General features: G+C 42.1%; 1 protein-coding gene across 1 annotated transcript in view; it reads left to right on the forward strand.

Moving 5' to 3' along the window:
- Nucleotides 1-281: 281 nt before the first annotated feature.
- Nucleotides 282-25,046, forward strand: part of LOC126199515 (furin-like protease 2) — a 713,209-nt gene continuing 688,444 nt past the window's right edge. Inside the window, exon 1 of the mRNA XM_049936438.1 lies at nt 282-400. The gene's annotated coding sequence lies outside the window, so the exon portion shown is untranslated. The remainder of the gene's footprint in view (nt 401-25,046) is intronic.

A 25,046-nucleotide genomic window follows, 5' to 3' on the forward strand; every position in this document is an offset into this window, starting at 1 on the left:
ACAGTACAGCTGTGGGTATCAATACTGTCATCATTCTGGTCATTCCTGTAGAGTTGGGTACCCATAAGATAAACAGTTTTCCCTCTAAATAGGATAAAACAGCGAAAGTTTAGCTATAACCGTGCTGTCTTGTAAACTGATCAGCAGGCTAGTCGGCTTACACGTTGTGACGCGGTGTGTTGCAGCAGTGGGACGGCGCAGGGCCGCCATGAGCCCGTAGCGGCGGCTGGAGGCGGCCATGGGGCTGTGGCTGCGATGCGCGCTGCTGGCGGCGGCGCTGGGGGCCGCTTCGGCGCCCGCCCCCGGCGTCTTCCTCAACCAGTTCGCCGTGCGCGTCGAGGGCGGCGCGGCCGCTGCCGACGACGTCGCCCACCGCAACGGCTTCGTCAACCTCGGACAGGTAACTTGCTTACCCGCTCGCAAGACGAATGTCTGGAGGACCGATGTTTTACCATGTGCAAGGTATCCCATGATCGTATCAACGGGGCCACCACACAGCTTATAGCTGCCGTTACCGGTCCAAACGACGCAGCTCGTGGTGCTGCTTAGTGTAACAGATTTGAAGACGTTAGTGTTCGCTTACATGGTGTTTTTGGCTAAACCGGTTTTGCCAGTCTCACTAGCCCTTACAAATTGTTAATCGACGGCTGTGGCAGTAAGTAGTGCGAGCCTCTCCTCAGATCTCTTCTCAGCAGTGATTCCCAATCTTTCTCAGACCACTGAGAGCATTATCCCTGTGTTCAATCAGATATTAGCTATTACCCCCTCTCTCCCACCAGTTATCAGCATTACCGCTCAGACATCAGCAGGTACCGAACCGCCTCCTACCTCCATCATCAATGTTAGTGGCGAAAATACATTTTTAATTCCGTAGGTACGGGTAATGTATCATCTGAAATTGTGCTAAACGATTTCTCTGAAAATTATTTCGAGCAGATAATTCATGAGCTCACGTGAATATTAAACGGATGTGAAAACACACTTGACCTCTTATCAACAAATAATCCTGAGTTAATAACGAGCCTTAAAACGGATACAGGGAAAACTGAACATAGGGTTGTCGTAGCGAGACTGAATATTGTAGCCCACAAATCCTTCAAAAATAAACGAAAAATATACCTACTCAAAAAAACAGATAAAAATTCACTTGACGCCTTCCTGAGGACAATCTCCATTCCTTCCAAATTTTAAGTAGGGACCACATGTGGCTTCAAAGAAACAGTATTGGCAGCAATTGAGAGATTTAAACCAAATAAATTAACAGATGACGGAGATGAACTTCCTTGGTACACAAAACGGTTCAGAACACTGTTGCAGAGTCAATGAAGCCAACATGACAAATTTAAACAGACGATAATTCCCAAAGATTGGCGACCTTTTACAGAAGCTCGAAATTTAGCGCGCACATCAATGCCAGATTCTTGTAACAGTTCCCACAACGAAACTTTGTCTCTAAACTTGGTCGTATGTGAAGTATGTTATTGACAAGAAAAAATCAATGCCTCCTCTGCGCGATAGCAATGGAGATAGTATAGAAGACAGTGCTGCCCAAGCAATCACAGCCTTCCGAAATGCCTTCACAAAAGCAGACGAAGTAAATAATCCAGAATTCGAATCAAGAACAGCTGCCAACATCAGTAACCTAGAAGTAAATGTCCTCGGAGTAATGAAGCAACTTAAAACACTTAATAAAACCAAGTCTTATGGTCGAGACTGTATACCAATTACGTTCCTTTCGGATTATGCTGATTCATTAGCTCGACGAAAGTTCCGTACCCGAAGACTGGAAAGTTGCACAGGTCACACCAATATTTAAAAAAGATATTAGGAGCAATCGACTAAATTACAGGCCCACATCATTAACGTCGATATGCAACAGGATTCTGGAACATATATTGTGTTCGAAGATAAAGAATTCCCTCGAAGCAAACGGTCTATTTACACACAGCCAACAAGGGTTTAGAGAACATCGTTCTCGTGAAACACAACTAGCTCTTTATTCTCATGAAGTGTTGAGTCCTTTTGAAAAGGGATTTCAGATCGATTCCGTATTTCTGGGTTTCAAAAAACAAAAAATTGTTCAAATGGCTCTGAGCACTATGGGACTTAACATCTATGGTCATCAGTCCCCTAGAACTTAGAACTACTTAAACCTAACTAAACTAAGGACATCACACAACACCCAGCCATCACGAGGCAGAGAAAATCCCTGACCCCGCCGGGAATCGAACCCGGGAACCCGGGCGTGGGATTCTGGGTTTCCGGAGGGCTTTTGACACTGTACCACACATGCGGCTTATAGTGAAATTGCGTGCTAATGGAATAGCGCCTCAGTTATGTGACAGGATTTGTACACTTCCTGGCAGAGAGGTGACGAAAAGTCATCGAGAAAAACAGAACTGAAGGTAGTGTTACAGGCCCTTTGCTATTCCTTATCTATATACACGATTTGGGAGATAATCTGAGCAGCCGTCGTTTATCGACTAATAAAGTCATCAGAAGATCAAAACAAACTGCAAAATTATTTATAAAAGTTATCTGAATGGTGTGGAAATGGGAAATTGACCCTAATTAACACATTCAATTGTTTACTGCACAAGAACCAACATATGTCATTTTGAAGACAAAACCTGAAAGTTTTTTTGCTTGTATATCGCCACAACGTAGTTTGGTAATTTGCCGATAGTCAGCGCTAGTTGCAAATATGGTGAGTGCAGATGCCGTGCAAGAGAAGGGGACAGCTGTTTCATGAAATGGCCTTCCCCATCACCAGTTATCACTCCGTGTGACTTTCTTCTGTGGTGAGACATTAAAGATCTACTATATGTAGCACCTCTACCACGTGATGTAGCAGAGCTGCGGGAGCAATATGGAAAGCAACTGCCACAGTAGATGATGCCATGCTGGGACGGGTATGGCTAGAATTCGAGTACCATACTAGAGTCTGTCGGGTCACTAACGGTTCGCATATAGAATGTTTGAAAAAAAAAAATCTGAGTTCCTCTTCAAAATGCAATATGTATGACATCTGTACAGTGTTAAGTTCTTTTGGAATTGTGGAATGAATAATTGGAAGTGTTCCCTGTATAAGAGGGTTGGAACTTAAATAGTGGCATCTGTTTATTCACAACCGATACAAAAGAGTTACACGTTTGCATCTGTTACTGTCCTTCAAAGTAGCAAAGTAGTCACAAGCGTTGTGTAGAAACAGTTGCCAGCGATGTGGAAGGTGTGGTATACCGTTAGAAGAGCGTTTTCTGTTGATCGTAAGAATGGAGCGGTCTAAAATTATAGTGATTCTCGCGTACGACTGTGATGGTGTTATCCTAACGAATTACGTTCCTCCACGGCAGACCGTCAACGCACGGTATTACTGTTCGTTTTTAGAGTATCATCTGATACCAGTTTTGCGACAGAAGCGGCGACACTTTCTGCGCAACCCACCTATCATTTCGCATGACAATGCGCTGGCACCTACAGCGCAAGCTGTGGCTGTTCTGTTCGGTCGATGGGACTTGGAAGTACTGTACCATCCGCCATACTCCCCGGACTTAAGTCCTTGTGACTTTTATTTAAGATGAAGGAACTACTTCGTGGCATTCGCTTCAGAACTGTTCCAAGGATCCGACAGGCAGTAGATCGCTCCATTCACACCATCAACAGAACAGGCTCTGCTAACGGTGCACTACGCCCTGGCAACGGGTTCTACACAATGCTGGTGACTACTTTAAAGGACTGTAACAGGGGAAAACGCGTAACTCTTATGTATCGGTTGTGAAGAAATAGTAGCCTCTATTTAAGTTCCCACCCCCGTGTATAATTGTTTAATGCGGGTGGGTGAATGTCTGCCTCTCTCGAAAGCCAAAATAATGAAGACTACATTCAGAGTGACTTAGACTGTGGGCCATAACATAATCTTTCGATGAGGTTGTCTTGCCCTTAACGCGAACAGATACTGGTGACGACAAGTATGGGCTTGAGAGGCGGAATCATAACAGAATCCTCTTCTCATTTAGTGTGTTTGTGTACTATGCTCCAACCTGCCTAGCGGAAGGAATGATGCTCGGCAAGATTCATTAACTATGACAGACGAGGCACATGGCATCCCGACAGCTCAGTGTAATTACGATAATATAGAATAATTAGGAGACAATTTCGATTCTGTTAGATTTATAGTTTCCTCGGAAGTAAAATTCACATATGTGGACTTGAAACAATAAAGCAGATGATGTTTCAAGAAACATGAATATGAATTATCATTACATAAATTGGGAGGTACCTATTCTTCCTGTGAAACTGTAAACGGTTGCGAAACTGTCGACAGTGTATAGTGCAAGCTATTTCTCTTATGGATCATAATGACGAAGCGATTAGGCACTATCGTTCAGAAATATTCGTCTACAGGATAATTAAATCGATCTGAATCTAATCCCATCTGCTGGTGAGGGTATGTGAGAAGCAACATCAGCCTGCAGACACGTAGAGCTGATACTGTAACCGTGACTAAAGCGGTTGGCGAGTACGCCAGACTAGGCGGCCTCTGCCCACCCGCACGGCGCCTCGTTCCGTCACAACGTGCCTGCTTCGAGCGTTCACATTCCCGCACGCCATGCCGAGCACAGTGCCGTCGAGCGGGTATGGTCGAGGAGAATGCGAACTTTGCAGACATCTGGAGTGTAGCCTATCTTCGCCGTCGCACTGGGGGGGGGGGGGGAGGCATATACTTCTGGACGCATTTGTAGCAAGCTGAAAGGATCTGGGGCCGTCTTGGAGAGACTGGAACAAGGAAAAATCCCAACTCCTATTGTGCACGAATCCGGGATCTCAAAATCTGAATACAGTGCTCTACTCGCTAGGCAACAGCGGTCGCGGCTTATTAGCGAGTATACCAGATTTAACAAGTTGTCAGTTAAGGCTCGCATACATTTTTTATGGGCTAGAGCAGTTTCGACAATTACGTAATTCTCAATAGCCCATATAACTTCTTCAGTGCTGGTTCTCTAGAATAGCTCTTCTCAACCTGGAGAGGCTTATTACGCCCTGACTGGGGAGGGGTTGGGGAGGGGAGAGAAGATGGGGTAAAAACAGAAGGGTTAAATTGTGTTTCGATCATGAAAGTAAACTGCTGGTAAATATTGTTACTTTTATTACTATTTAATATGACGCTGATATTATAATTAAAATACTAACAATTAATTTTTTTAAATAGTTATATTTACTCTTGACACAGTGTGGTGTAGCTTACAGCTTATGAAACGAATGTATGAACGTCTTCTTTACGATGATAGTGAAACTGAAACATATATATGACATATGCTTAAATGTCTCACGTAATTCCCTCCTCCGGCAATAAACAAAGTGACAGAACACAACAGAAGCTATTGTTATTAGCGGGTCTGATCAAACACAAACCATTGGCAGCTTGAAGTCCTCCAATTTCCGCTATTTCAGAAGTAATAAGTCAACGGATCAAGTGATTTAAAAAAAAATCTAGGTACAGTGCACACATATCAATATGGTTGATTTCAAATAGGAGTGCAGAATGTGGAAGAAATAAGTGTTGCTAGATTAGAGGTGCATAGGATGCTTGTTTTATAACAAGCGTCTACCTAAATGTGGGTAGTAAGCTTTCTTTACCACTTGTATGAACATCAAGAGCTCAGATGGAAACCCAGTTCTAAGCAAAGAAGGGAAAGCAGAAATATGGAAGGAGTATATAGAGGGTCTATACAAGGGCGATGTACTTGAGGACAATATTATGGAAATGGAAGAGGATGTAGATAAAGATGAAATGGGAGATACGATACTGCGTGAAGAGTTTGACAGAGCGCTGAAAGACCTGAGTCGAAACAAGGCCCCGGGAGTAGACAACATACCATTGGAACTACTGACGGCCTTGGGAGAGCCAGTCCTGACAAAACTCTACCATCTGGTGAGCAAGATGTATGAAACAGGCGAAATACCCTCAGACTTCGAGTATATAATATTTCCAATCCCAAAGAAAGCAGGTGTTGACAGATGTGAAAATTACCGAACAATCAGTTTAATAAGCCACAGCTACAAAATACTAACACGAATTCTTTAGAGATGAATGTAAAAACTAGTAGAAGCCGACCTCGGGGAAGATCAGTTTGGATTCCGTATAAATACTGGAACACGTGAGGCAATACTGACCTTACGACTTATCTTAGAAGAAAGATTAAGGAAAGGCAAACCTACGTTTCTAGCATTTGTAGACTTAGAGAAAGCTTTTGACAATGTTGACTGAAATATTCTCTTTCAAATTCTAATGGTGGCAGGGGTAAAATACAGGGAGCGAAGACCTATTTACAATTTGTACAGAAACCAGATGGCAGTTATAAGAGTAGAGGGACATGAAAGGGAAGCAGTGGTTGGGAAGGGAGTGAGACATGGTTGTAGCCTCTCCCCGATGTTATTCAATCTATGTATTGAGCAAGCAGTAAAGGAAACAAAAGAAAAATTCGGAGTAGGTATTAAAATCCATGGAGAAGAAATAAAAACTCTGAGCTTCGCCGATGACATTGTAATTCTGTCAGAGACAGCAAACGACATGGAAGAGCAGTTGAATGGAATGGATAGCGTCTTGGAAAGAGGATATAAGATGAACATCAACAAAATCAAAACGAGGATAATGGAATGTAGTCAAATTTAGTCGGGTAATGCTGAGGGAATTAGATTAGGAAATGAGACACTTAAAGTAGTAAAGGAGTTTTGCTATTTGTGGAGCAAAATAACTGATGATGGTCGAAGTAGAGAGGATATAAAATGTAGACTGGCAATGGCAAGGAAAGCGTTTCTGAATGAGAGAAATTTGTTAACATCGAGTATAGGTTTAAGTGTCAGGAAGTCATTTCTGAAAGTATTTGTATGGAGTGTAGCCATGTATGGAAGTGAAACATGGACGATAAATAGTTTGGACAAGAAGAGGATAGAAGCTTTCGAAATGTGGTGCTACAGAAGAATGCTGAAGATTAGATGGATAGATCACATAACTAATGAGGAGGTGTTGAATAGGATTGGGGAGAAGAGACGTTTGTGGCACAACTTGACCAGAAGAAGGGATCGGTTGGTAGGACATGTTCTGAGGCATCAAGGGATCACCAATTTAGTATTGGAGGGCAGCGTGGAGGGTAAAAAGTGTAGAGGGAGACCAAGAGATGAATACACTAAGCAGATTCAGAAGGATGTAGGTTGCAGTAGGTACTGGGAGATGAAGAAGCTGGCACAGGATAGAGTAGCATGGAGAGCTGCATCAAACCAGTCTCAGGACTGAAGACCACAACAACAACAACAAGCTTTCTTTTCTGGGAAGGGGTTGTAGATAGCAATTCCGATGCATTTCCAGTTGCTCTACTGTTTCAGGTAGAAATGGGTTGTTAGAAACAAGCACTACCTATTGTCTCATTGCCACATAGTTCGTGGTTGAAAAGAAAGTCTTATTGTTCTTATTCCTGAAATGTTTCTGCTCATTCAGAACAAGCCGAACCGCTCGTCCACGTCGTGGTAGACGCGCAACGGCGTGAAGTAAGGGATTGTCTGTACGGACGAAGTACAGTGGGGACTGCGTGTGCCCCGAGAGCGGTAGATTAGTTGTGAAAGCGTTACAGGAACCCCGTGACGGCCCAACAGGGCACGGATGAAGTTGCGATGGATCCAGTAACCCATTCGCTTTCAGTAATCAAACGAGTTTCGGATCAACAACAGACCTACAAAAAAACGAAAATGATCTGTCTTCCATCTTTTTAAAAATAGAAGTATTAGAGGAAAATTATTTTTCACTCTGAATTTCACTTAAGAATTACATTCAGATCTACATCTACATGGATACTTTGCAAATCACATTTAAGTGCCTGACAGAGGATTCATTGAACCACCTTCACAGTTCTGTATTATTCCAATCACGTATAGCGCGCGGAAAGAACGAACACCTATATCTTTCCGTACGAGCTCTGATTTCCTTATTTTATCGTGGTGATCGTTTCTACCTATGTAGTTCGGTGTCAAGAAAATATTTTTGCTCTCGTCGGAGAAAGCTGGTGATTGGAATTTCGTGAGAAGATTTCGTCGCAACGGAAAACCCCTGTGTTTTAATGATGTCCACCCCAAATCCTGTATCATTTCAGTGACATTCTCTCCCATATTTCACCATAATACAAAACGTGCTGCTCTTCTTTGAACTTTTTCGATGTACTCCGTCAGTCCTATCTGGTAACGATCCCACACCGCGCAGCAGTATTTTAAAAGAGGACGGACAAGCGTGTGTAGGCAGTCTCCTTCGTAGATCTGTCACTTTTCTAAGTGTGCAGCCAATAAAACGCAGTGTTTTGTTAGCCGTCCCCGCATTTTCTACGTGTTACTTCCATTTAAGCGGTTCGTAGTTGGAGTTTCTATGTGTTTAGTTGAATTTACGGCCTTTAGATTTGACTGATTTATCGTGTAACCGAAGTTAAACGAATTCCTTTTAGCACTCATGTGGATGACCTCACAATTCTCATTACTAGGATGGCTTAGATGGAACTGATAGGCCACCACACATTTGATTCACTGTATTCAATATGTCATCTCCACCGATATTTCAAAGTGCAATCTATTCTGCACTACGTCCGAATTATTTCGACGCTTTTTCACAGCAAGTTATATCTAATAGACGATAATACGTAATTGTACTATACTAAAAAATAGCAGTGACATTGAAACTAACGTTTCGCAGTTTAATACAACTTTCATTTACTCGACACACAGCGTCAATTGCATAAGGGGCAGTCAAAGGGAAAGGGGAGAATAAAGAAAAGATATAAACTGTGCATCATTTGAAAAGTAATAAGCCATAACTGTTAACACATTCATTGTACTTTGCGAGACGAAGGTCAAGACATCACGCAAAAATGTAGTCGGAACCATACGTTACTGAGGTTGTTTCGTGTAGGCTGCAGGAATATCGCTTGGAGGCCCTTACATATCCACCATACAGTCCCGGTCTCTGCTCATGCGGTATGTAAATTTTTGCAGCCGTAAACAAAGACATTCGTGATCGTCGATTTTTCGGACGAAGTGGTGCACGTCTGGGTACATTCACGGTTCCGTAGGCAACGGTAAACATTCTTCCATGCAGGAACTGAAATTTCAGTTTCTGCATCCATAACAAAACAAACTGAATTGTAGGATACTTTTCACCTGGCAGTACTTCTCTTGTATCACTGAACGACTCTAAAAATGCCATGCGTCTTTCGCAGTGTTGCTGTCGAGACCAGTACGTTATTCAGGAATACGATTCCCTGGAAACATTTCCATGACTTTATCGTTCATACTAATTACACCACCTAGTCTCTACTCTTTTTTTTCAAACATGTTTGTGGCGAAAACAGATCACGAGTTTCTTCATAAAACGGACAATATTTTTGGCAGAATAAGCCGTGAAATGATAACAAGTGCAGGCTGAGTTTCAAAATAATATTAATCGTAAATGTGTTTCAGGAATTCATTAAAAATAGGTGTCACTCATGCATAATGCTGCAACGATTGCCGTACTTTGCGTATTTTATCGTCTTGGTCAGTGAAATACCAACCGAGATAATATACCTTTTGCTTAGCAAAGTAATCTGTACCACCTGAGCCGTCAGGGAGGAAGATTACTTCTCATAAACTTAGACACGGGAATGAATTTGCCGTGGAGTGTATCTGTCGCGAAATGATGGAAAAATGTTAATAGACTGGCCTTTGCAAATGAGTTCTGTGTGTTGGTTTTTACGAAAAACACTAATTTAATAACACAGTGCTACATTTTAAAATTTCTGGGACGATATTTCCATAGTGTAAGGTCTTAGTTAAAATATTTTTCATTCTGATACCAAATCTGATTTTCATTTTCCTCTATCGCGTCAGATTCTTATACAATTCTAACCTGAAGCAGAGCTTCAAAACACAGAAACAAAATCATAAGCCCTTCATCTCTAAATAATTTTGTTAATTACTTTCCTTTGTTTCTAGAACAAGAGAATGATACAGTAGTAGAAGCTGTTTAGTACCCTGTATGGAGCCAAACAATGCGTTGGCATCCTGTTTTCAGATTCGAGTCAGGAGATAAATAATTTAGTCAGATTTGACTACGTAATACTGTTGCAGAATCTTCTTCCAGTTTTCTACTGTCATCATAATTGCATTCATTTTGTGATTTGCTGTCCTGTTACAGACGTTCAAGAATGATAGGTCGAATTTGAATTAGGAAAAAGTCACCACGTGCAGCAGGTCGTAAGGCCAAAGATGTATTAGAATAATTTCTATCCTCACTTTTTGCGTTATGACCTTCAGCATAAACAATACAAATACGAAATTTTATACATAATTATATGACTCCCCTAAATCATGAGAAGTGCAGTACGTATTGCTCTTCCCATTTCTCCACAGTCTTAGTCCCTCAGCAGATGTATGGCACACTTTCAGTGGTAACTAGCTTTTGTCTTGATCAACAAGCCCTAGAGCAAAACACCCATAGTAGAAGTTTCCCGCGAAATTATTAATGTCCTGTCTTTGCTTAGCATTTAGTAGCTGGCAGTAACGTAATAGAATAGAAGCAGCTCACTTGTAAGAAACTGTAAAACTACATTTAACAGCACAAATATAGTCTCACAACACATTTGCATGTCAACAATGAACTAAGACTTCGCAAGCACATGGTTGCAAGTACCACTGACTGGTAATTGCATTTCTCTCTATGTATGACGAAATTTAGAATATAAATGAGTGTACGTGATTTGCGAAAAAACTACTATAGTGAATCGAGAATTGTTTACTCTTTGACGTGAAATAACTTGCTGATAACTAATGAAATTGCCCCACGTTGGGAGCAACTAACTGTCATTAATAAGGAAATCAAACATAAAACGTTACAAGATTCGAGCGTTGATAAGCCAGTGGAACAGATTGTTTAGATGAATAAAACATAAAATGACTGCATTTAAATACTTGTTTTGTGAATAAAACTGCCTTTTTCTGCTGCTAGTTACTTTATTTATCCCATACGCGTTTCTCCTTCTCCTGTTCTAAGGCATCATCAGTGGGATCTATAAAGATACAGTTTTGTTAGTTATAGATGATCAAACAGTTCACTTCGCGATTTTTTGTAAAAAAATTTATTACAAACGATTTGCTGATCTGCGTTTCCTCACATCTGGTCTGGAGGTCGCACTACCATTTTTATCACTACCACACAAACACATATTTGTGTTCTCGCCTTCCTCACACTGTTCACCATGTTTCTCACTCTTTTTTGTGGTGGACTATTATTCTTTTGTCACTCGGTACAACTATTTCGTCGTACACTACTTTTCATAGCGTAAATATTGCGACTCCATTACGTGTTTCATCTTCTTTGGTATGTTTTCCTATTTGTGGCCAACCTAACGAAGTATATGTTCAAGACTAACTTTTATTTATGATGTTTATACCGTGTGTGTGTGTGTGTGTGTGTGTGTGTGTGTGTGTGTGTGTGTGTGTGTGAGTGGGGGAGAGAGGGGGATAGAGCCGACGAGGATGTTTTTTTTGGGGGGGGGAGGGGTTGGGGGGGGGGTACTAGCTGTTAGCGAGTGGTTGAAAAGTATGGTGACACCTGGTTTGACTTTCCGTTTCGATAATCTGTGACTGCATTTATTTCAGTAAGTTTTGTGTAAAAAACCAAACAAAAATTGCAAATGTCACAGCCGATTTGGCTGGGCGTGGACACGATTCTGTTATTCAGGGGATGGTGGGCGGAATGAATAATTCCGCCATTCTGCATAGCAAGTGCTGACTCGCGATAACGCGTCGCTTCGGACCTGTGTGGTGCTCTGCTCGGCAGCCCGTGGCTGTGCGGCCAGGGTCCAGAACGGCGTCCACGTTGATACGTCACTGTCTATAGCCGTAGCCGAAGCACCGCTATCACGGTGTCGGAAGGCGGATAATGGCGATTGGTATAAGGGCCCCCATGTCCTCTTGCTTCTGCACTGTCTCACCGACTGTCCTCTTCAATCCCCCTCTCTCTCCAAGCTCGACAACTCCTTGAATATTTCCCCCCTCTCACTTTGGCATTGGCGGACTAAATTTGGAATGTCGTCCTGTGACAGATCGCCGTTTCATGACCAAGCCTCCAAATGCAGAGTGGAAATTCTCTGTCTTGCGTGGGCTGCTGTGTGACTCGTTAATTGACATCTTTTTAACGATTTCACTGTCAAGGCGGTTTCTCTGCATTTGTAAGTTACTGTGGAAGCAATTCTTTTCCATGGCTCTCTCAGCGTGAGACATGGACAGTCTCATATTTTCGCTTCGCCTCAGAATCTGCTGCCGTTCGGAATTTATAAGGAACGTTCATACTGTACAGAATGTTGCTTTTCTTTAAGCTGGCTGACTTCTTTCGCAGACCTTTAGTTTCACGCGCCTCGCTATGAGAATTACCACACCTCCAGAGGCACATTCTTTACACGCTGCTCTAGTGGCAGCAGGAGTCAATCAGTTTGCGGCACACTTCTCGTTATGTTCCAGGCTGTTCGCAAGGTTCCCATTCTTAAGCGAAACGTGTATGTGCTCCTTACCTCCCTGTGGTTGCAGAATGGCTCCAGTGTCAGCTTCTTGGGCGCTAGCCACATAGAGCCAATTGCATTATGTAATTAGAATGTGTTTTGTCCAGTACTCAATGAAAAACCTTTGCCCCATTTTGACTCTAGTTTTCTCATTACACTTTGTGAGCACATACATAAACAAGGGGGCAATAATTTCACATTAACCTCACTGATAAAGTACAGAACAAAAGGAAGTACTAATTGTCAATATTGAAAGAAATTTAGACTAGTACTAGTCTGATATGATGAAGCTTGCAGGGAACAAGTGAGATTGGAATAACAATCTTCTCAAAAGGTTGTCCTCGAATAACTGTTGATCAGCGCAGAGGGATTGCCCTAATCGTGCAAGAAAGACGTACGAAAAGCGTTTGCAAATGACAAAGCCTCCTCGGACATGGATGAGCCCTCGACTGCTTGACCAAGTGTTGTATCACAGGACCTTACAAAATTTAGAAAGCAAGGCACCGAATAATTGCTCTCTCCCTCACTGGCAGCATGTGCTCCCAGATGTTGTCAGCGTAGTTCACGAAAGAATCGGAGAGCTGAGTGCTCCATACTGTGGGGCCGGCAGCGAACTGTTACTAGTTATACAGCCGTTCCTCCAATAATATTTATTATATGGCTACCAGTTTCGCTGCTTCATTAACCCATCTTCAGGTCTTGACTGATGCTGAGTAGGTTAATCTGCGCTGATCCTTGAAAAAGCTAGCCTGCCTTCTCCACTTCCTTTTAGAAAAGAATATTAAATGGAGTGAAAAATAATTTTACATTAAAAATAGCAAAACATATGATCAAATGAATATTTCACAGATATGAACCATCGACTATTGCCTATAATAATCAATACACCATTGGCTTCGAGATAGCCAAAATGAATGACAAACGTGGTTCACACCCATGATGATAGAGGTGGTGGGAGAGGCAACGCCAATAGGAATAATTCCTCCTCTACTAACATAGGACGCCGATTGCCGCTACCACAGTACTAAAAACCCTCATTGAAAATTTCAATCATGGTACACAGGCATCTTTAACTAGACCACATTTAACAAGAGATACAAATCACCTATCTTGTAACACAGAGATAACTCGTTATTTATTTAGTAAAATTTAAACTTACCACAAAAACAGAAAATTACGAATGATATGCAGGGATCTTTGATTTTACTGCTCAGGCATAAAATTTTTCTTTAATTTTTTTTCTTTTTTTCTATTTTTTTTTTTTTTTTTTTGTGGATGCAAACAATTTAGTAATCAGCTCGAGGTCGTGATACTAGCCAACAGCTAAGTATAGCGATCCCTCAGAAATAAGATAGCTAGATTAAAAAATTGTCACTGACTATAAAGTACAGTTCGAAAAGCAGAATAAAAAGGTTCAAATGGCTCTGAGCACTGTGGGACTTAACTTCTGAGATCATCAGTTCCATAGAGCTTAGAACTACTTAAACCTAACCAACCTAAGGACATCACACACATCCATGCCCGAGGCAGGGTTCGAGCCTGCGACCGTAGCGGTAGCGCGGTTCCAGACTGTAGCGCCTAGAACGGCTCGGCCACTCTGGCCGGCAGTACCAGTATAACAACGGGCAACCAGGATACGGAGTCAAAATAGCCACCACCAGACACTACGTGACGTGCACCCAAATCGGGTGATCACCGTGTTTTCTCGTAATATCCAGCGCCTACTGACAAACGCTAGCTTAGAGAGCGCCGAGAGAAGGATGTAACGAAGATTACCCCTAGTCGGAAACCCACAGGTATCATCTAACAGACGCAACTATTTGTCCTGCCGAAGTACAAGGAGCTCTTAACGAGCAATGTTCACGGCTGCGACCAACACACGGTCCCGCCAAACCCGCAGTGAGCAAAGGGTCCGCTCCTGCCAACGTGCCACGTAATACACGTGGCCACAACAGCGTGCCGCCTCACTTGCGCTCTTCGCCGTCCATGTCAGGCTCTCCTTTTCTTCAGGTCTCCGCAGCCGTTAACTACCTTCTCCTGCGACCTGCCCTCTACTGGCGACAGTAACGCTCACACGTTCTTGCGGCCAGAGGGACTCCAAATCCGCGGGAATTACGTGAAATTAAACGCAGGCGCACCGCGAGACAAGGACTCAGTATTTCACCATCCGTCTTCTAAATGATTTCATGGATCCAACTACTAATCCCTCACCTACAGCAAACTTTTCCTCCCATATTTTGTTGTACATGATCTCTGTCCACCTTATTTTCACTCATTGATCTCTTAACACTTGTTCTCCGGATCTGTCTCTTCCCCATGTCAGTGTTTTCTAATATTGCTCTCTTCGCCGATTCTGCAGAGAACATCCTAAGCTCTTCCACTATCAGTCCAACTAATTCTATATATCGCGTTAAATCGACAGCTTCAATTCCTTCCCGGTGTTTCCACAGTCAATGTTTCTCTACCATACAATGCTGTGCTCTATATACGAAGAAGTTACTTCATCAAATGAAGGCCCATGTTCCATTCGAGTAGACTTATTTTAGCCATGAATGCTCTTTTTGCCTTTTATGTCTTCTTTGGTTTACACGTCATACGTTGTTTTGCTTCCAAGATTGCGTAATTTCTTCACTTCGTACACTTCTCGTCACTTCATCTTTCTTTGGCTTATGGTATGGTCATTAAAGATTTCATTCCATTTAATAGGTCACGTAATTTTCCCCAAATTTCATTGAGCATACAGATATCTTTAGTGTAACAATTGATATCCTGTCACTCTGCAATTTAATCCCACTTCTTAACATTCATTTCTTTGATTCATCCATGATTGGTACATTTTTGTGGTTGTTACAATCAACGTTAAATAGTCACCTCAACAACCTTTTCACAGTGTAGAGACACTAAAACTGACGCGTTTTGAAAGACAAGCCTTCACTTTTAGAATTATTATAACACAATCTCTTAAAGCGTTCTAGATAAAACTACAGTTATGAAAGGTAAGAGACCACGAAAGTTTTGTATTTTTATATGTATTTTTATCCCGGCAGATTTTAGAGATAATTGTATAATAATTCTGGCGATGGAAATAGATCTTGGAAATGAATGAGTTTTAGTGTTTTTCACCGTTGTATTCGCTTATTCGACATACGGATAAACAGGAGGGCGAAAGGCTGCATCGCACTCTTACACCCTTTTTAAACCGAGAACTGCCAATCTTCCATTCTTTTCCGTTCCCTTTCGTCCTTGTACGTACTGTATATCAACCGTCATTATCTACAGCCTACTCTTACTTTTCTCGAAACTCTCGAACGTAATTTCCCATTTTACATTGTCAACAGTTTTGCTAAATCGACAAATCCAGATAATGTGTCTTGATTTCTCTGAATTCTTGTTCCCACTATTAAGAAGAACGTCAGAACTGTCTCTCTGGTGCCTTCACTTTGCCGAAAGCCAAACTGATCCTGAGCTACGAAATCCTCAATTTTCCTCTGTATATTATTCTTGCTAGCACCTTCGATGTATGAATTTTTAAGATGAATTCGGGATGTTTTGGATGAGTTTTCTTCGTGAGTCTATCGTCATGTCTCCAGACTCCAGATGCTACACGTTTTAGAAGTTAGTAAAGGATTATAATTATCCATTCTTTCATACTAAGTCTTCCTAAACCCTGTCAGATTGTAATACTGTGTTCGCTAACTCTTCCGTACATAATCCCTTCTACCACTTCGTCAGACAAGTCGTCTCCGTCGTAGAGACCTTCAGTGTAATCTTTCCAGCCACCTGTTCTCTCCTATGTGTTTGACAGTGGAATATCCATTACACTCTTAATATTGAAGCCCTTGCTTTTAATTTTACCGTAGATTTCCTTAAATTTTCTATGTGCTGAGTTAATCATTTCAGCAACAATTTGTCTTTTGATTTCAAGCATTTTTTCTTCATCGATTTCGCGTTGGCTTTCTTGCAGTGCCTGTTTATATTACTAAGAGAGTTATATTGACCTAATCTTGCCATTCCCTTAAAATTGTTGTACCTTCTTGTTCCTTCGATCAATAAAATTGTTTCTTCGCAGTTACGTTCCTCCCATAGAAGTGATCAGTCTGGCCTAAAAATGATGCTACTCTGTCAGGCTACAGTGTCCTTCGGTTCCCCTGAGTGTCTGTTCTAGGGTAGCCATAAGACTCTATTCCCGTATGGAAACACTTTATCTTTAAGGCGTCTCATCCAAGGCCGTTGACCGAGCTCTTTCATTGATCAAAGGTGACACATGTCAGCCACTACTGCTTTTGGTTTAAGTCCTCCCAAATCAGCGTTTATCTTTTTGTCGCTGACGCTCGTCTACTTTCCATTATGTATCTCAGCTTGCACTGCTTGTGATTCATTCTTGATGGATACAAGTTTTACTTTACAAGATGTCAAGAAACTTACTGTTTCTTGTCTATATAAGGGGAATCGTAGGCTTTGAAGTCAAATCGAAACGAAACTAGCAAGTAATGGAGCCATACGTTGTTGAGTAGTTTAACGAGGGTAGGAAGTTTTCCACGCATGTTTGAAAGGAACCATGATCGCACTGACCTTTATTGGAATGTGGTCATCAGTTTACATAAAACGAGAACTGGCTTGGGAAGGTTTATAAATCATCATAAAGTTTAGTCAAAATGTGAGATTCGTACACAAACTTTCACTACCCCACTATTCCGAATTAGTGAATGGTGCCAAATCACTAAAATGGTTACGATACCGCAAGATATTATGTGCTAAGAACTTTGACGAAATCGTTTAAGGAATATTAAATTCGAGATTGGATTAAAATTTTGTATTACCCAAAGTTGATCTGTGAGATCAGAGTTGTCTTGGGGAATATGATGTTATTTAGCTACTCTTTGTGTTACTTTAGAGCATAACATGCGATAGTATTGAAATTATTTTACCCAATTTCGACAGGTACCAAACAAAGGGCCCGGTTAATTCAAGTACAATAGAATGTACGAAGATATATTAATGAAAATAGGTGCTTCACAACTTAACAGCATCGATACTACTTATGCAATACTGATCGTTGTCGAACACTTTTGTAATGAACCTGGTTGTCACGAAGATTACTGTTTGCATCTCGATGATCACAGAATACAAAATAATTAGGAAGCTTTATAGTCCCAGCAGAGAGTGCTCATTACGACTGCACGCTGCTTTGGTCGCGCAGAGCCCATTGTACAACGTTATACAGTACTGCTAATTAACACTGGATTGTCAGGGACACCTATAGGCCACCTGTTGATTCCCGTAGCTGCAGTCCTTCTACACGTTCAACATAATGACGACGTAAATTAAACCAACACCTGCACACACGCAGTGGAACTCTTCAAGAAGTACTTTTCATTTAACATTTTACAGTAGGTTAGTTTGTACGTATATTCTTTTGATTCTCCAGAAATGTTTCATTTTAAGGACTTGCCTATTGTCTTAAGGTCGTGAAACGCAGTCACAGCTCCTGGTAGTGTTGTGTTACGTTTGGTTTCAGCTAGGAATACCGTGATGAGTGTTTAAGGAGTCATCCAGTATTGTTTAAAGTGAAAAAGTGGATATAAAGCCGGCCGCGGTGGTCTCGCGGTTCTAGGCGCGCAGTCCGGAACCGTGCGACTGCTACGGTCGCAGGTTCGAATCCTGCCTCGGGCATGGATGTGTGTGATGTCCTTAGGTTAGTTAGGTTTAAGTAGTTCTAAGTTCTAGGGGACTGATTACCACAGCTGTTAAGTCCCATAGTGCTCAGAGCCATTTGAGTCAGTTGATGTAAATATACCAGCAACTTAAACGATGAAGCTCTTTTGTGTCCAATATATGGTATTAGTCATAAATTTGTATGTCTCACTTCTATTTCTGATAGTGAGTGTTGCGTATGAAAATAATGGACATAAAAGCAATAGATTTGAAAGTGGAACATGTCCGACAGTTACTGGGAAAATGAAGTGGAAGAACAAAGTAGCGCAAGAAATCATCAATCAAATGCAACACGTCTAGAAGCTATTTTTTTACAGGAGCGTGTTGAAATCGAAAATAACGAGATGACACCAACGGTGCGTTATATAGGTATTTGATGACTTAACTCCGAGCCTCTTCATTACTAAAAAATATTTTCTTCAGTCACTACAGATCATTATAATATATCCTACCAGTATACATATATTGCATTAGTCTTCATCTGATGTGAGCAACTACTGTCCTTTTTCATGAACAAACGCATACCAGATACACCGTTAATAAAGGAAAGGGAATGGGGTGAAAGCGGCAAGACACTAACATACATAGCCGGCCGGTGTGGCCGAGCGGTTCTAGGCACTATAGTCTCAGGTTCGAATCCTGCCTCGGTCATGGATGTGTGTGATCTCCTTAGGTTAGTTAGACTTAAGTAGTTCTAAGTTCTAGGGGACTGATGACCTCGGAAGTTAAGTCCCATAGTGCTCAGAGCCATTTGAACCATTTTGAACTAAAATACATTATGCAACATCAGTGGACCACTTTCGAAACCTCGTAACTGTCTCCCATTGCGACTCATAAGTTAGAAGTTCGTCTCAAAGTTTCCTACTACTTTCGTCTTTAAAAGTGCGAAAGCGTCGCGTCCTGTGACGTCACCCTCACTCTCAGCGATACTTTAAACTGCAAGGTGTCGTCACGTACGACGACACAGCTCAGAAGTTCGTGTGAGATGTAAGGTGGGGTAATAATTTCAGATTGATAACAAATTTCACAACAATTTCGACCAAAGCCATGGTGGACGTCTCACATAATGAGTAGATCGTCACATACACTCTTACACACTTTTAACCTCTTCATTCGACGTTCTGGATGGAGGTCAGAACCATGTCCCCAGCGGACAGCTGAGGAAAGCAATCCTGACACTTCGGCGCTCAGAATCGATAGGATAAACACTCAGGAGGTTCCGTAGAGGGTGGCAATAAAACCATGATGGTCATCGCACTGCGAATTGTCGTTTCCGAGCGCGAAATGTGTGGTTATCAACGCTCCAAGGAAAGGTGTGATTTTGCTGACGTACTTTTCGGCATGTCTTGGTGCGTATCAAGTCACCCCTGAGTCGCGGTGTGCTTGAAATATTTTCCTCGCCCATCCATAAGAAAACCGCTGATTTCAACGCTGGGTCTAGCGGTTTCAATCCCCCATCGCAAAGGCGTCAGAACAAAGAGTGAGAAGTTTGTAAGAGGCGGTGTGAAGAAACGTCCGCGGTGTAGCTACACGGACTTGTGGTGAAATCTGGTTCAATGTGACATCGTTAATCAGCCTTGCACATCACACCAACTTCTGCGTTATGACCTTTATTTTCGAACGTGTCGGCACATTGCTGTTGGAAGCGTCACCGAGTCCGATGTTGCAAGGCGACAAGGTTTTGCACAATTACAGAGATGGTTTCTAGGCAGCTTTGACCCACATTTCAAACTTATGCGCCGTAATGGGAGACAGTTACGGGATTTCGAAAATGCGATCATTTAAATAAGTTGCGCAGTTTAGTTGATAGACAACAAAAGCCATGTCACTTATGACTCATGCACATAGTACGCTCACTGCCTAGATTTCTTCCATATCGCATCATTGAAATCCAGAAACAACGTTATTGCTCATCTTCTGAAACGTCCATATGACAGAAAGTTTAACAGCCGGTCAATTCACAGGCAGTGTGGCTATAAGTCAGCTATCTTGAAACTTCGCGCATGTTCTGCTGTGGTGGGTAGACATCACCAGTGCTGCCACCGAATTACTAACTTACGGCACAATCTGCATCTTCGAAGCCGGTACCCTCGCGCTTGATAACTGCCAGGGGGTTGGCCACTGTGCAGCAACAATAGTAAAAGAATAAGGACACGGAAATATCACTACAGTCTTACATACTAACAACACGCTCTCACAAGGCACAGCCACATCCTGCTATCAGTTGTGGGCATAGCCATTAGGAATGGAAGGAGTCTGGGGATTTTATAGTCACAAATACTTTACAAGTTTTAAGCACATATCTTAATGACTTAACTTTACAGATCAGAGTCCACAAGAAAAAGAAAAACACAAGAAGAACCACCACCTCTAAATTCAACACACACCTAATATATAACATACCATGCACACCACGGCCCTGCCCCTTAAAACAAACGCACCTTTACAGTAACAAGGCAGGTACAAAGCAACAGGCAACCATATCAGTAATGGCTGGTTACAATATCTGTGTTTATACAGTTTCTGTATTTTCACTTTACAATGTCATTCATCTAATGTGACGATAAACTGCATAAATACAGATATTGTAATCAACAATGATACATCGATGACTCGACGGGCGAAAATGACAAAGTATTTCTGTCTCCCTGTGCGGAAATCACGAAATGTGCGAACGTAAGATATAAGGAAATTTGCATTGGTCCTGGTACCCGAACTGTTATATGCGACCACTCACGATAACATTTTAGACGTCAGATAGGTAAATCAATTAAGCACAACTAAAAATAAAATAAATTGTATCCTGAGGCTCTAATTTGCGTAGCATCGTTACTAAAACATGTTTCACGGAATAATGATAGACGAATCAGTGGCTCCGCTGCTATGACAACAGGACGAATAGCACCGCCTGTGCTGGAACGCACGAACACAGTCTCCACACAGCGATGTTTCCACTGAGCACAACTGGCAAGACACTCTCCTTATGCACTGCTGTTCAAGAGAACACACCACTACACGTCTGCTTGTGCCTTTCCAGAATGAGATTCACTGGAGTCAAGTCTCCAGCAACCACCTGCTCGTCCCGAACAGGAACCCATGCTTTGTGTTCATAACACATCGCTGCTAGGTCAGGCTGCCCCACTGGTGACAGCGTGAACTTTCTGTTACGTCTGCACAGCTGACTCGCATCTCAGTTGTTCCTTTGTTCCCTGAGCCACTCTACGTAGTCTCTCCACATCTCTTTTATCCTCCAGCCCCATGATGACAATGACTGTCCTGCCCTCCACATACGCGACACCGCCGTCACCAGCTGCCAGCAACCAACTGTTAGACACTGCGGCTCGCTGTCCAGCCCCCAGAACCAGCCACCGTGGGAGGTCACTAAAACCTGAAAGCATGCTATCCATGACCTGCGCTCCACTTTGCAGTTTCTCGTGTACTCTGCTGTGATTGGAATGGATCATCCCTTTTGACGCCAACTGCCAAGTGTGGTGGTACCTGTGAATCGTAAACTGACGCAGAAACGCGTTCCACCCGCCCACGCGACGAATTCCTAAGGCTTTTTAATCAATCAGGGGCATCGGAAGACCAATAATTTCAGGTGGTATTGTTCTATGGATTTTTCTACATTGAATTTGTCATAAGTGGTTTACTTATCTGTGTGATCACTACCTAGATAAAATTCGAAAAAAATCAGCAATGAAAGATCAAGTGCAGCTCACAACTCGTTGCATTATTATCAGAAAGCAGAATTACTTAACGAAGCTTTACGAAAAGAATATGGTAAGGAGTAAGGGGTATACAACACTATATGAACAATGATAGCTAGAAATCTCAACTTGAATTCCAGTATTGACAAGTTATTTATTGTGCGCTCCTTGCTTTTAAACAAAAGTAGTTCAACTATACCAGCCAACATTTTGTAGTCTAAATGAGACCAACAAGTTTACAAAGGAAATTACTAGCACTATAGTTTCCATTTATACGGACACGTGAGGCTGTGATCGTATTACAGCGATAGGTGTTGGTGGTTAGGAAGACTGACCAACTAGTACAACTGGTGAAACAAATGAGCGTAACCTGAAGAGAAATGGGAGCACTTTTAATTTTAAAAGAAATGTGAACAGGTGCAGCCTTGAACTGTGTTACAGTTGTCGAACTAGCCCCGTTTCAATAATGTCGACTATCAGTCCCAAATTTGAATATTAAAAGAATAAGATTTTACGTTGTTGACTGCGTATTCTCAGAATAACACACGTCTCTACTGCTAGTTATTTATGAATTATTTATTGCACGATTATTATATTACATTTAGCTCTCCTGATGCTTAGCTTTTGAGTTTATGCTTGGCCATTTCCTAATCGCTAATAAATGTTTTTGTGTAACTGGATTTCCCCAACAAAACTGAAAGTCTGTATCGTTATCTGGGAACACGATGTTTATTTACGTAGTGTATATCGGGTAAATAACAATACTAAAATATTAGTTCCGATATATTTTATTACTAAAATAGCTTTTGGTTCGCACTTTTACATAGACAGATTGCTAACACTGAAATAAATTGTGCATGCGGGGAAATAAAGTGATTCTGTTCAACGTCGATAGATATGCACGGTGATATGAGCTCGAATACAAATTACCTGAAAGTATTTGACTCAACTGAACATTCCAATTAAACAACGTACACATATATAGAATTACACGTTCCAACTAAATTATAAAAAAATAACATTAAATTTTCATTTTCATTCAACGCACAAATTACGTGTCGGATATGTTGACCACGAGGTATTAACTGAAAGAAAATACTGCGCTGCTGGCGAATTTCAAGTGTGCAGTAACGTAGATAGATTTAAGTCATTTCATTTTCTGTAGAAGGAAAAAGAGTTCTTGGAATAGTTGGCGCCGTATCGAAGTTTCTTTGTAGCATTTACATTTGTATTTTAATACAGAATGATGTTTAGTTTGCCATATAGTTTCCTAGAGTGTGTGTGTCACCATGTGTCGCATTTGGATAAAATTGCAACTTAACAACGTGTGATAATAAGTAGTGCGTAATGTAGTGTATTCCATAGCTTCTTAACCTATATGAGAGAAATCACACAGATTTACAGGTTTCCCATTTAACTTAATACACACATCACCTCGGTTCCGAGACTTCCGGGACCTGTACAGAACAATGGAATAGAGATCAACGTAAACACATGTTGTACCACCACACAGCGAGACCAGAGGTGGTGGTCCAGATTGTTGTACACACCGGTACCTCTAATACCCTGTAACACGTCCTCTTGCATTAACGCATGCCTGTATTCATCGTGGCATACTACTCACAAGTTCATCAAGGCCCTCTTGGTCAAGGCTTTCCTACTCCTCACCAGCGATTCGACAAAGATCCCAAAGAGTGATTGGTGGGTCACATCGTCCATAAAGAGCCCTTTTCAATCCATCCCAGGCATGTTCAATAGGGTTCATGTCTGGAGAACATGCTAGCCCCTCTAGTTGAACGATGTCGTTATTCTGGAGGAAGTCATTCACGAGGTGTGCACGATGGGTGCGAATTGTCGTCCATAAAGGCGAATGCCTCGCCAATATGCTACCGATATGGTTGCACTATCGGTCGGAGAATGGCACTCACGTATCGTACAGCCGTTACGGCGCCTTCCATGACTACTAGCGGCGTACGTCGGCCCCACATAATGATACCCCATAAAAGCAGGGAACCTCCATCTTACTGCACTCGCTGGACGGTGTGTCTAAGGCGTTCAGCCTGACCGGGTTACCTCCAAACGAGTCACCGACGAATGTCTCGTTGAAGGTATATGCGACACCTATCGGTGAAGAGAACGTAATGCCAATCCTGAGCGGTCCATTCGGCATGTTGTGGGGCCCATCTGTATTGAGCTGCATGGTGCCGTGTTTGCAAGGATGGACCTCGCCATGGAAGTCGGAAGTGCATTTGCGCATCATGCAGCCTATTGCGCACAGTCTGTGGCTGCACGAAAAGCATTTTTCAACATAGTGGCGTTCCTGTCAGGGTTCCTCCGACCCGTAATCCGTACGTAGGGGTCATTCACTGCAGTAGTAGCACTTGGGCGGCCTGAGCGAAGCATGTCATCGACAGTTCTTGTCTCTCTGTGTCTCCTCCATGTCTAAACAACATCGCTTTGATTCACTCCGAGACGCCTGCTTTCTTAAGAGCCCTTCCTGGCACAAAGTAACAATATGTATGCGATCGAACCGCAGTATTGACCGTCTAGGATAGGTTGAACTACAGACAACACGAGCCGTGTACCTCGTTTCTGGTGGAATGGGTGTATCTGATCGGCTGTCGGGGCCCCCCTCCGTCTGATAGTCGCTGCTCTTTATGGTTGTTTACATCTTTGGGCGGGTTTTGTGAACAGTCCAAGGAGCTGTGTCTGTGATACAATATGTACAGTCAAAGTGTATCTTCTGGAGTTCTTGGAACCGTGTTGATGAAAAACGTTTTTTTATGTCTGTAGTTGTTGATTACAATTACGAAGCACGTATGTTAAAATCTTTGCACAGAAAATGTTGTGGGGGAAGGTACGCCGACGACTACGTTATATAGACAGACACTTAGAAGGAGCAACGTATGGTAAAGTTATATTCTAACAGCCATTACATTTGTAGCTTGCTATGTAGGATACCTGTTTCAAATCTACTGAGGAATCGAAATTTGCAGCGTAAACAAAAAGCTATAAAATAGCAGTTGTGTCACTTTTTTTCAATTTGTTG

This window comes from Schistocerca nitens, chromosome 8 (genome assembly GCF_023898315.1).
Source record: "Schistocerca nitens isolate TAMUIC-IGC-003100 chromosome 8, iqSchNite1.1, whole genome shotgun sequence".
Taxonomy (NCBI): domain Eukaryota; kingdom Metazoa; phylum Arthropoda; class Insecta; order Orthoptera; family Acrididae; genus Schistocerca; species Schistocerca nitens.